The sequence below is a fragment of the Eubalaena glacialis genome, chromosome 3, assembly GCF_028564815.1.
Source record: "Eubalaena glacialis isolate mEubGla1 chromosome 3, mEubGla1.1.hap2.+ XY, whole genome shotgun sequence".
Taxonomy (NCBI): domain Eukaryota; kingdom Metazoa; phylum Chordata; class Mammalia; order Artiodactyla; family Balaenidae; genus Eubalaena; species Eubalaena glacialis.
This window is the reverse complement of record NC_083718.1, coordinates 99,640,571-99,646,284: the sequence shown is the minus strand read 5'-3', so window position 1 is coordinate 99,646,284 and position 5,714 is coordinate 99,640,571. Positions and strand designations below refer to the sequence as shown.

General features: G+C 42.9%; 1 pseudogene; it reads left to right on the top strand.

Moving 5' to 3' along the window:
- The first annotated feature begins 481 nt into the window (after positions 1 to 481).
- LOC133087114 (protein LTO1 homolog) lies at positions 482 to 1,479 on the top strand (annotated as a pseudogene).
- The last annotated feature ends 4,235 nt before the right edge of the window (positions 1,480 to 5,714 follow it).

Here is a 5,714-nt window from a genome sequence, read left to right as displayed (position 1 = left end):
TAACACACCATTGTAAAGCAATTATACTCCAATAAAGATGTTAAAAAAAAAAAAAAAGTTAAGGGATCTGGACCTAGAGCCCAGGCCAGGCCGCCCACATATATTTGTGCTCTCTTCTTTTGGTTTCTTTTGTCACATTATTCCAGTTTGCTTTATGTTTTAAATGATTGTTTTCAGGTACACATACAGGCATCGATTTGAAGGCATCAGTTCCACCCCTTCCCACCTCCAGTCCTGGTCCAGGCAGAGGTAACTCCCTGTACGTCTGTCAGCTATTTCTCTGAATAAAATGCTTCTGCTGCTATTTTCAGATCTGTGGGGGGCAGACTGCCTCAGTTTGGGTTCCCTCAGAAGTAGACCATGAGACAAGGATTCAGGGGCAGGATGGGGAAGTCAGATGAGGTGGGGAAGGCAGCCAGGAAAGGGTACATCACCAAACCAGCTGCCACTGTGGGCACCTGGAGCCAGACCCCAGGGCAAGATGGAGCCAGTGGACAATGGAGCCCAGGATCACTGGTTTAGGGCTGCTCCTGTCAGCAAAGTGAGTTCTGGCAGGCAAAACCCTGGAGCAAAGAAACTCAGAAGCTGGCAACTGGACACAGAGCCGCTGTGTGCTGCCATGGGCAGGACCAGGTGTCTGGGCAGGGCACTGGTTGCACCCATTACAGCCATCGTACCTAGATGAGCAAGTCACTAGCACACACCCTACCTCTCCTTCCCATCCTCCCAATTCCACCATTTTTTAATCCTTCTTTGGAAATCCTTATAACTTTCAGTATCTACTAACAGCTTTCTATTTTGTTCCGTCCACAATAGGCAGCATCTCATCCTCTTAAGATGAAGACTATCAGACACCACCCCACCCCCCAGCCTCCCACCTCTCAACTTCTGATTATATTTTCTTTCTCAGTTGCATTGTTCTATAGCTATACTAAGTCCTGGGAGTTCAGCCTATAGTTTAATTTTAAAAGTGCATTTAGGCGTCCGTGCCCAAGCCTCGCGGGTCTGCGGCCGCAGCGCGAGGCGCCGGAGCTCGAGGGGCGGGGTTTGGGGTCAGGCCAGCTGCCGCCACCGCCGGGAGTCAGGACGTGTTCGATGCCATCGTGATGGCGGATGAGAGGTTTCACGGGGAAGGGTATCAGGAAGGCTATGAAGAGGAAGTAGTTTGGGTATGATTGAAGGAAGTCAGTACGGCACGTTACATGGAGCTAAAATCGGATCTGAGATCGGGTGCTACCAAGGTTTTGCTTTTGCTTGGAGATGTCTCCTGCACGGTTCCGCCACTGAGAAAGACAGCAAAAAGATGAAGGTTTTAGAATCGTTGATTGGAATGATTCAGAAATTCCTTTATGCTGACTCTACTTATGATAAACTTCACGAAGACTTAGAATTAGAGGGAAATTTAAGCAGCTTTGTTCATTACTAAATGTTCAGCCCAACTTTAAAATTAGTGCAGAAGGTTCCAGACTTTCATATTGAGGATGACAGATGCACAAAGACGAAACATCAAGGAACAGATGTTCGTATGTTAAGTGTTTAAAAATGTGATTAAAGGCAAAACAATGATGGGGGATTCATTGTTTTGCAGGGAGGGTTCCAGCTTGGCCGGTGAACGGGCTTCCTTCCCCTGGGGTCTGCCGGGTCACCTCGGTGCCCCCCATGGGGCCCCTCCACACAAGCCCGTCCTTTGTTGGGCCCTGTCTGCTCTGCAGTGTGAACATGGCCCTGGCAGAGCCCTCGCGGGGCTGCTCTTCTCTGGTCCAGGGTCCAGGCCGCTGGCTGACGGGTTCTCATCACCTGGCAGGCCTGGCTGGATCTAGACTCAGGTTGGCTCTGGATAGGATAAACCTCCCCTTTACCCCCTGGGCTTTGGTCAGTGCTCAGAGGGACAGTTTTTTAAAAAATGAGAGCCACAGGGTTAACATGAAGCAGGTTAATGGGAAGGAGTGATGGGTTCTGTGACATTTATTGACCCTTGAGATGTGCCAGTGCTGTGACCTGCTTCTCATGTTTTATTTAGTCCCTTCAGGAACCCATGAGGTGGGCGTTATTCCCGTTTTATAGACGAGGAAACCGAGGCCCAAGAGAATGCCTGGTCCAAGGGCACTGGGCGTCAGAGCTGGGACTCCAGCCCTGTCTCCTGGTGCCCGCTCTGGAACGCACAGTCACACCCACAGGCTCGGGGTCCCTGCTTGCAGGTCCCCGCTATGCCCCATGGAGTCCTGGGGCGTCGTCCCCTGTGGCCATGGACATGGGCATCTGGCTGAGAGGAGGAGAGGCCAGCCCTGTCCCCAGGGAGCTGGGACGTGCTCTTCCTGTGTCCCCAGGTGGGTGGGGCTCTGCAGCATCAAAAATGGTCAAGAGGAGGAGACTTTAAGGCCACCGTTCCATGTGCAGAAACTTTGGAGCCTTACTGCAGCCTTCCTTTTAGTGTGAGTTCTTCTGTCTTCTGCCCGGACTTAAAAGGCATCATCTGTACACACCGCACGGCCTCAGATGCACGTTCGTCACAGACACCAGCAGCGCTTATCTCTGGCTGGTGGGATGGAGGGGCTTTTGTTGTCATTTTCCTGGGTGGATTTTTGTGCTTCCTAAACTATCTGTTTGGATGATGTATTATTTTTATAATTGGAGAAAAAAATAAACAGCATATTTTAAAGCAAAAAAAAAAGTGCATTTATGTGACTACACAGTATTTTTCACTGCAGAGCTAGTGTTCACTATAATTACATTTCTTTTGTATTCAATCTTTTCCATTTTTCCTGAAGTTTCTGTCTTTTAATGTTCTTGCACTTTTTGCCTTTGTTTCATAATGACTTTTTTCCTTAACCTCCTCTACCCATCAGGGATCAGGTGTTCTGTTGAACCCCTTTTCTCTGTAGAGTTTCTTTGCAGTGCCCTCCATGGTGCTGCTCCAGTCTGGACTCCTTCTCTCTGCACCTATTGTCAGCCTCAGACTTCCTGACACTGCTTTCCCTGGTTGGATCCACTGTTACCTATATCCCGTTCTCCTTTTTTTCTTGGTATATTTATTCCCTAGTTTTACTTGAATATATCCTAAGAAATAATGTGTGGGAAGTAAACTTCCTTCCACTTTGGAAATTTATTGTTCTCATCTTCAGCTTAGTAAAGAGTTGCGTTGCTTTTGACTCTAGATTATCACTTTTCTACTTTCTAGGGATACAGCTGCAAAATCTGATGCATTTTGATTCTTATTCCTTTGCAGATGGTCTGTGTTTCCTCCTCCATTTTGGAAGCTTTTAAGATCTTTTCTCTTTACCCTTGGTGTTCTGAACTTTGCAATGGTGGGTCTAGATGTGTGTGCTGCCAGAGGTGCTTCCAAAGGCAGAGGCAGGGGGAGAAATACCCTGGCTTCCCTCTTCCTCTGCCCTCCAGTCTCTTGCCAGTGCCCCCACTGGCCAGCTCCCCCTGGGAGCAGCAGACCTGAGAGCCTGGGAAACATTACCTGGAGGAGTCACACCCAGGAATACAGAGCAGGGCAGGGGAAGGGCAAGGGATAAATCTGAAGGCAGACAAGCCCAGGACCAGGGCAATTAAGATGACAAAATGTCACATAGAATACAATCTCACTTTGCTTTTTATGGTTTTAAAGGTTATAAAAGTAAAACATACTAGTTGTACAAATTCAAACAATATGTAGGTCTCCATTAAAAAGTGAAAGTCCTCACGCACAGCCCACCCATGATACTCCCTGCCCCAGAGAATAACACTGTGGGTTTCAGTAGAGATCCTATCTGTGCATTTACAAGCTTTATAGACACAGGCACATGTGATATGTACATAACACATTCTCACTGTTTCTTTTACATCCCCTTTGCTCAATTCTGTCAGGCTGATTAAGTTCTCATGTTTTCCTTTGTCTTCTTTAAGTAGATTAGAAATTACACAGCTATTTTACAGTTTTGACTCAAATAGTTCAATGAAATATTCTATATAAAAATATATATATATATAAAATATGATGTGTCTCCATTACTCAGCCTAAGATGTAAGAGTATTGCTGAAATATCCAGAAAGCCCCCTAAATTATAACCCCCTCCCACCCAACAACAACCACTAATCTGAATGTTGCTTTTCTTAAAACTGTATTTTAAACTATATGTTATTTTTAAATACTATACTGGTAACTAATTGTGGTGGGTTTTTTAAACTTATATGAAAGGTGACATATCATAAGTATTCTTATACAACTTGCAATTTTTACTCAATATTATGACCTTTTTGTTAGATTCACACATATTGCTATGAAACTACAAAATATTATCAAGAAAAATTTTTTTAATTCATAAATGGAGAGAGATACCTTCTCTTCTGACATCTTAAGAAAGACGTCATTTCTCCCCAAATTAATCTATAGATTCAATGTAATCTCAATCAAATTTCCAGCAGGCTTCACTGTAGACATTGACAAGCTGATTCCAACATTCATATGGAAATGCAAAGGATCTAGAATAGCCAAAACAGCTTTGAAAAAGAAGAACAGGTTTGGATAATTTACAGTACTTGATTTCAAGACTTATGAAGCCACGGTAATGAAGACAGTGTGGCATTAAAATACACAAATAGATCAACGGAACAGAATAGGGTCCAACAATTGACCCACAAATACACGGACAACTGATTTTCAACAAAGGTACAAAGGTGATTCAGTAGAGAAAGAAGAGTCCTTTCAACAAATGGTACCAGAACAACTGAATGTTCATATGCAAAAGCTAGAACTTCAATCCATACCTTGCACCATACACAAAAATTAATTCAAAACAGATGATAGACATAAATTCAAGACCTTTAAACTACAAAATTTCTAGAAGAAAACACAGGAGAAAATGTTCTTAAAATTTTAAGAAAATCTTAAAAGCTAAGAAATTTTTCTTAGATATAATACTATGATTCAAAATGAACAAATTGATAAATTGGACTACATCAAAATTAAAAACTGCTCTTCAAAGACATAGCTAAGAGAGTGGAGAGACAAGCACCAGGTTGGGATATACCTGAAAAAGGATTTTCATACACAATATAGAGAGAGAACTCTCACTACTCCAAAATAAGGCAAACAACCCCCCAGAATGGTCAAAATATCTGAAAAGACACTTAACCATGATGAAACTTATAATTTGATAAGCCTTGACATATGTATATACTCATAAACACAGTTTTTACCAAAACTGGTGGCAAGAAAAAGCACAGATCATTAGGGAAATGTACATTAAAACCACAATAAGATACCATAACTCCTATTAGAGTGGCTAAAATTGAGAAATATCCACAAAGGCAAGGATGTGGAACAAGTGGGACAATCATGCCACTCCTAGGTATTTACCCAAGAGAAATTAAAAACATATGTCCATACAGAGCTTGTACATAAATGTTCATAGCGGCTTATCTGTAATAGCCAAAAACTGGAAACAACGCTAATGCTCATCAGTAGGTCAGTGTCCATAAGCAAATAGTAGAATATCCCTATAATGGAACACTACTCAGCAATAAAAAGGAATGGACTATTGACACATATAACAACACAAAGGAACCAGTATGCGGAGTCAAAGAAGCCAGACATTTATATGAAATTCTATAAAATGCAAGCTAATCTATAGTGATAACAAGAAAGCAGATAAGTGATTTCCTGTGCAACAGGAAACTTTTAGGGGTGATGGTATGTTCATCATCTTGATTGTGGGTAAATAGATACG